The sequence below is a fragment of the Emys orbicularis genome, chromosome 1, assembly GCF_028017835.1.
Source record: "Emys orbicularis isolate rEmyOrb1 chromosome 1, rEmyOrb1.hap1, whole genome shotgun sequence".
Taxonomy (NCBI): domain Eukaryota; kingdom Metazoa; phylum Chordata; order Testudines; family Emydidae; genus Emys; species Emys orbicularis.
Window position 1 is genome coordinate 65,001,895 of NC_088683.1, and position 7,177 is coordinate 65,009,071.

Here is a 7,177-nt window from a genome sequence, read left to right on the forward strand (position 1 = left end):
AAGGATCAAAGGCAGGCAGGGAGAAGAACGGAGAGAGACAGTAGCATACAGGTTTGGGGCAGCAGAAAGAGCAGGACAAGGGGCGGGCAGAGGCAAGGGCAGGAGAAGGAGTAGAGGCAGGCTGGAGTGTAGTGGGGCAGTGGCGACACCTTGCAGGGGTGTAAGAATAGGAGGAAACATGGGAGTGGGAGAGAAAGGAACTGGGCACAAGAACAGCATCGGAGGGATGGGAGAATGATCTGCTGGCTGTATGAATGCAACCCCCGTTGGGACTGCAATGGTTAATTCCTGTCTTTGGGCCAAGGAGGCCACATCCCCTTGACCCTGCTGGGCATGCTTCAGCTGGAGGCCAGGTATAAAAGGGAGCAACCCAGTTCATTTGGGGCTGACTGCTGTAGGGGAAGGAGATGTGCTGCAGACTCCTGCTGAAGGACCACCAACGCCAGCCAGATGGCAGCGACCCACAAACCCCAGGCTCTGGACGCCACAGAGGGAAGAGAGACCAGGGGAACCATGAGACCACAAGCTGCAGAGAAGTGAGTAGGAAGTAACCCAGGGAGGCTTTGTGGGGAGATGTTTGAGACCTGGAGATTAGCTTGGCATGTTTTGTCCGGATCTCCTTCGAGCTGGTGATGGACAACCCCGCCACCGACAGGGCTGTGGGTTGGGACCTGGTGGAAAGGGAGGGCCTGGGTGTCCCTACCACCCAACCAGCCCTACTGACTCTGGCCGCTAGACTATGCATCTAATTGCGAGGGCCGCTCTACTGCCTCTGGCCCCTAGGCCGCACAGCCCTGATAGGGCAGGTAGATCAACTTTGGCTGTTAGGTAGGGTTACCATATTTAACAAATAAAAAAAGAGGACCCTCCACGGGGCCCTGGCCCCGCCCATTTCCCACCCCCAGCCCCGCCCCAACTCCGCCCCTTCCCCGCCCCAACCCTGCCCTAACTCCGCCCCCTCCTCCCTCCCACTCCCAGCCACGCGAAAAGGGCTGCCCGAGTGCTACCGGCTTCACGGTTTGCCGGGCAGCCCCCAGACCCTGCGCCCCCGGCCGGCGCTTCCCCAGCGCAGCGGAGCCCGGGAGGGGAAGCGCCCAGCCGGGGGCGCAGGGTCTGGAGGCCGCCCGGCAAACCGTGAAGCCGGTAGCGCTCGGGCTTCGGGCAGCCCCCATGTCTCCGGAGCCTGCGCCCCCGGCTGGGCACTTCCCCTCCCGGGCTCTGGCGGCGCAGGGTCCGGAGGCATGGGGGCTGCCCGAAGCCCGTAGCGCTCGGCTCTTAAACAGAGCCGAAGAGTCAGGGGAGGAGCAGAGCCGCCGCGGCCGGAGGCTCTGCTCCTCCCCTGACTCTTCGGCTCTGTTTAAGAGCCGAGCTGCCCGAGCGCTACCGGCTTCGGGCAGCCCCCATGCCTCCGGACCCTGCGCCGCCGGAGCCCGGGAGGGGAAGTGCCCGGCCGGCGGCTGGGGTCCGGAGGCAAGGGGGCTGCCTGAAGCCCATAGCGCTCGGGCGGCTCGGCTCTTAAACAGAGCCGAAGAGTCAGGGGAGGAGCAGAGCAGCCGCGGGAGGAGAAGTGCCCGGCCGGCATTTTTCCCAGACATGTTCGGCTTTTTGGCAATTCCCCCCGGACGGGGGTTTGATTGCCGAAAAGCCGGACATGTCCGGGAAAAACCGGACGTATGGTAACCCTATGTTAGGCCACATTACTCCGAGAGCCAGAGGGGTTGCACAGACTTGCCTGCAGGCCTATAATGACCTATGCCTCATCCCAAAAGGGGACAGGGCGTGCATGACCTGTGACACCCCCTATTTAGACAGCACTGTGTCAACAGGAGAGCTCCTCGGGAAGGTGGATTAACTACGCCGACGGGAGAAGCTCTGCCATCTGCGCAGTAGTGTCTTCACTACAGTGCTACAGCAGCGCAGCTGCACGGGTGCAGCTGTGCCGCTGTTGCACTGTACATGACGACAAGCCCTGAATCTCTTTATGTTACTAAGGAATTGTCTGAGTTAGTCAAAGTTGTAGCATCTTCAATTCTTGAAGACTATGGTGATTGACATTTAACAAACATATCTTTTTCAACAAAAAAGTTTTTTTTGAAAATGAATTTGTCATGGAAAACTGACTTGCAAAGTTTTTAATTTGTGAAATTGGTTTCTTTTTATTGAAAACACTATTGAATTATTAATTTGTTCAAAGTGAACACTCTAGTTGCAAAAAAGTAATATAAGTAAAAAGATCAAGCCTCTATACCCAAAAAGTTCTGTCACACAGAGTCAGGGGCAGGAGTGTTGCAAGAAGAAATTAATTAAATGTTCATGAGGCACTCAGATGCTATGGTGCTGAAGACCATTTAAGTACCTAGCTATTTTCTGAGACATGTCTGCATTAGATCAGTCTATTTGTCTGGAGTGGTTGAACATAACCTCAGGCCCTATGTGTGTTAGTGGTGGAAAAAGCTATCCTTTGTTGCCTAAACAGAAATAAAAACAGAACCACCACCAATACAGAGCAGCAATATGTACTTGGGGTTCCAATAAATTTTACTGCTAAACATTTATTTAATGCAATAAAATACTGAAAAATTACCCAAGCTACAGGCAATAGAGTAAGCTGGCAAACCAACAGAGCAGCACACAAATTCCAGCTCTGGAAAGAAAATTAATGAAAATACAGAGCTAGTACCTGTATTCAAACAAACCACCAGTGATTAGTACTTGAGATGAAATTTACAAATAACAGCTGCTTAGCTGTAAAAAGCAAATGTTGGCATATGGAGTCTCACACTACCATTCAGCTCTAGTGTTTGTTTATTAGCTGAAACTATGTCAAGTTCCATAGCAGAATGTTTGTGTACATATGTATAGTGTGGATATACAACTGTGCCTGTGTCATACCCTCCCGGCAAAATGGAAATGTGTGTCTGGACTATGAAATTGAAAATGGTATCAGTCAGAGCAGGCTGTACAGCCAGATTGTTGTTAGAATGGCTAGTGATGCTGCCAGCTTTATTCCATTTGCTTTGTTATATAACCTCTGAGGCCTGACTGATAGTGATCTAGGCCTTTGGAAGCCAAAATAGAAAGTGACTATTTTAACTACAACATAGAAATGTTGCTATAAAGCTTCCTAATTCTTGCTGCAGTTTGTAAAAATGAAGTAGTAGTGAATAAGGCATCAGCTGCATTTCGACCTTGGCATGTCCATACCAAGGGGAAGAAATCAAGAGTTAAAGCTTTTCCTGTTGTTTTCCCCATCATGCTGACTTTCATACATACATAACAAATGCTGTATGAGAAAGACAGAACCTGACAGTAGTCTGAGCCACTGGTCTTTAGTATCTCTAATCTGGTGGATTAAAACCACAAGGGCACTGACTCCCCAGCTGCTGGCATTGGCAGTAAAGGTAAAGTTTAAATTTTATTGGATTTCTTGTTGCTTAAAAATTCACCTTGAAGTGCAATACACCAGTAAAATGATATAATTTTTATGGTTGTCTTCATAGCTTTGAAATACACTAAATATAAATTATGTGCTTTTATAGATAGCACATCACTATTCTTGCTTTAAACAGAAAGTTTGCTGTTTTATCTCTAAATATTGTTTTTCAGAATAATTTAAAGTCTGTCTTTTATGTTCTCTAGTGCAGTCGTTCTCAAACTAGGGCTGCCGCTTGTTCAGGGAAAGCCCCTGGCGGGCCGGGCTGGTTTGTTTACCTGCCACGTCTGCAGGTTCGGCCGACCGCGCCTCCCACTGGCCATGGTTTGCCACGATCGGCCAATGGGGGCTGCAGGAAGGGCGGCCAGCACGTCCTTCAGCCCGCACCGCTTCCTGCAGCCCCAATTGGCCCTAGTTTGAGACTCACTGCTCTAGTGTGACTTCAACCAGCTTTTCAATTATTTCCATCAAGAACATAATAAAAGCCATATACTTGAGAGCCACAGCAGCTGTGATAAAGTACCTATATCTATAAGCCATAGTCAATATCACTGCATTAACACATCTCATGCCTTTTCATTCCAATACTATGTGTTATTGATTCATTTGGAAGTAGCTTGATTCTGATGTTCATGGTCCCCATAGGACCTATGCTGACTGATATCCAGTAAACCAAACTAAAAGAAAATCAAAATAATAGACTATAGGATTTGGGAGCAAAGGTATTTAGTAAAGAAACAAATGAAATGTTCGTGCTTATTAATAAGATTTCCTCTTTGGCATCACTTAACATAATGTGATGTGATTCTCTTACAAGAAATAATAAATATTATGTAGTGAAATACTTTGTTATTGCTATCTTGTTTGCTTTAAATTATTATAAAAATATGGATAACCATCAACCATTTTTCAATAAGAGGCGTACTGCAACTGACAGTGAAGTTATGAATGATGATAAGAAACTGCTCCATAACAACTGTGTTGAAGCTAATCATTATAAAAAATTGCCTTCTATATAGGAGATATGCCAAGAGCTGAGGAGTTATTATAGCTAAGGAATAAATTGGCAGTGTGTTCCTGCTTCTAGCTACTTTCTGCATCATAATTCTAACTGCAAAGATCATTATCCTTAAGTGAGGGGTAGATGGAAAGATCGTCCCATTTGAATGAGATGAGGAGTAAACACAAAGCAAAGGTTCTTATCCCTTGGTCAAATTTGGGCGCAAAGGTCATTATCCCGCTATAATCTGTTGTGGTGGAAGTTTTTGTTTATTTGTTGTAAGTTTTAAGTAGTCATAGGAACAAGTTTTGTTCAATACAAGAAGGTTTTGATGGGTTGCGCAAGTTCTTGAAAAGGTATAGGGTGGTTGCGAAAGAGAGGAGGGTTATTGGCTGGTTGCAAAAGAGGAAAAGGTTATTGGCTGGTTGTGGAGGAAAAATGGGCCATTGGCTGGTTGCGGTACAAATAATAGCAAGATGACCACAAGGGGGAAACAGAGGCACAATGACATTTCAGAAATAAGGTTGGGAAACAGTATGGAGGATTTTGTTAGAAAAATAAGACATGGTCGATGGAGGAAAAATGTGTTTAGTGGAAATGGAGCCTACCAGCAACTATGTAAGCACTGGGAACAATGGGCACAACCTAAGAAGAAAGGTTGTTGTCAGGAGAACCAAGCAAAAAAGAAAAGAAACAAGCTGCTTTACAGGGATTGCAGGCTGCAGCTGCAACCCTAGATGCAGAAATTGAGAAAGCATTAAAGGGAATAAGAGAATTAAGAAAAGAAAAAGAACAAAAGGAAGAAGAAATAGTTAATTTAAAAACAGAAGCTGATAAGGAAAGAGAGCTAATTTCCAAGCAGAAACTTGGAGAGCCATTGAGAGAGAACATTGAGAGCCACCATTATGACTCAAACAGTACAGATCATGGAGTCACAGAAAGAACTAAATGAAATAAAAGAAGAGCAGAAGAAGTTAATAAAAGAAATTGAAGAATGGAAAAAGAAGGCAATAAACAGACAAGCTGCAAAGAAATTGGTGTAAAAAGATGTAGAAGAGGAGAAAAATTAATCATGAAATATGCAGAAGAAAAATTCATGCGCTAAAAGAAGAACTGAAAGCCAACAAAGGAGCCACAGCAGCAATAAAATCTCTACGTGATGAAGAGGTGGAATCTGATGAAGAAGATATTGGGTCCTCCTTGTTATGAGTATCCCAAGGAATGCATTCTGGAATTTTATAGTATACCAAGAGAAGAGCTGGAAGAATATCAAAGGCTACCTCCTGTAGCTCCAATTATTACCTCCACAGTGACCAAAACTACTGCCAAAGGAAACAGAGGGGATACAGAAGAGAGGGTAGAGGAGACCCTACACCCCCGAGCAAATTAGAGCTCTAGGAAAATCTATGGGTCACAGGAACTGTGATTGGATGGCTAGTTAAGACAACAGGGATACCTGGATTAACAGGAAGTGATCTCTCTGCATTAATAAGAGTGCATGAATTCAGATGAATATGACATCCAGGGAGGAGGAGAAGGTGATACTGATTTAATAGGAAGAGAATTTTTGAAGTTTTTCTTTCCTGGAGAAGATCCAGTGGTATGGCTTCATCAGGAGAAGCAAAGACCAAAGGAAAGGCCTGACCCATATATAGCTAGAAAGAAATTACTGTACAAACATGTGGGGATTATCCCATTGAGATATCAATTGATATGATTCCCCACAATTTAAAAGAGCATTAATGCTGGGGTTTGATCCCATGATCAGAATGGCAATGGTCTCTGATGATCCTGTGCAAACACCTTTGCACATTATAGAAGTTAAAGTAAAAAGACTGTATGAAATACAGAGAGAAACAATGCCACCTCCAAAATCACTTCAGAAAGGAAAGCCTGAGAAAATGTCAGTAATAACCTTTTCCAGTAATGGTCCAAAGGGACAAGAAAACCAGCAGAATAAACAAAATAAGGAAGGAGTAAATAAAGGACAAGATAGAAATAGAAGCTTTGTTCCCTACGAACAAAGAGCCACTGATACATTAAGAAATTGCCTGTGGAGAAGATTATTACATTATGAATCTAAACAGCAAATTAATGGGTTACCTATAGAAGAACTGTTTTGAAGACTAGCCAATCATGAGAAAAACAGACCTAAGGCTCCACCCAGTAGAGATCAGGTATAGGGAGGCCGAGTGCCCCCATCTCCCCAATATTGGCAAAAGAAGATCCTGTTAATTTAGTGGCATATTTACAAGCACATGATGGCGGGAGATCCACTGTATATGTGGAATTTAAATAGGGGAGCATTCGGACAAAATATGTTAATAGACACAGGTGCCACATTTTCTTTAGTTAGCATGAATGATAAGAACTTATTTGGATCTCTTGTAATGATCAGGAAGTTGCAGGGACTTAATGAAGCAAGAAGTAGAGTACCATTTAGTGCTCCAGTTTATTTTCAGTTGGGAGAAAACAAGGTAAAGAACAGTTTGGTTTGATGAATTTAGATGGTGATGGAATAATTGGTATTGATGTATTAGGTAAGCTTGAGGTTACAGTGGATTTGGTAAATAAGGTATTATGGGAAATTTCTTCTGATCTTATTAGAAGGTAAGATCAACCAATTGTTATCGAGGCAGGATATAGGTTAGCTGCCATCAAGGCTGCTGAAGAGATAAAATGGCCTAATTGGTCAACAGAGGTTCTGGAAATAGCACAAAAGTATAAGGAAATCTGGACAACCA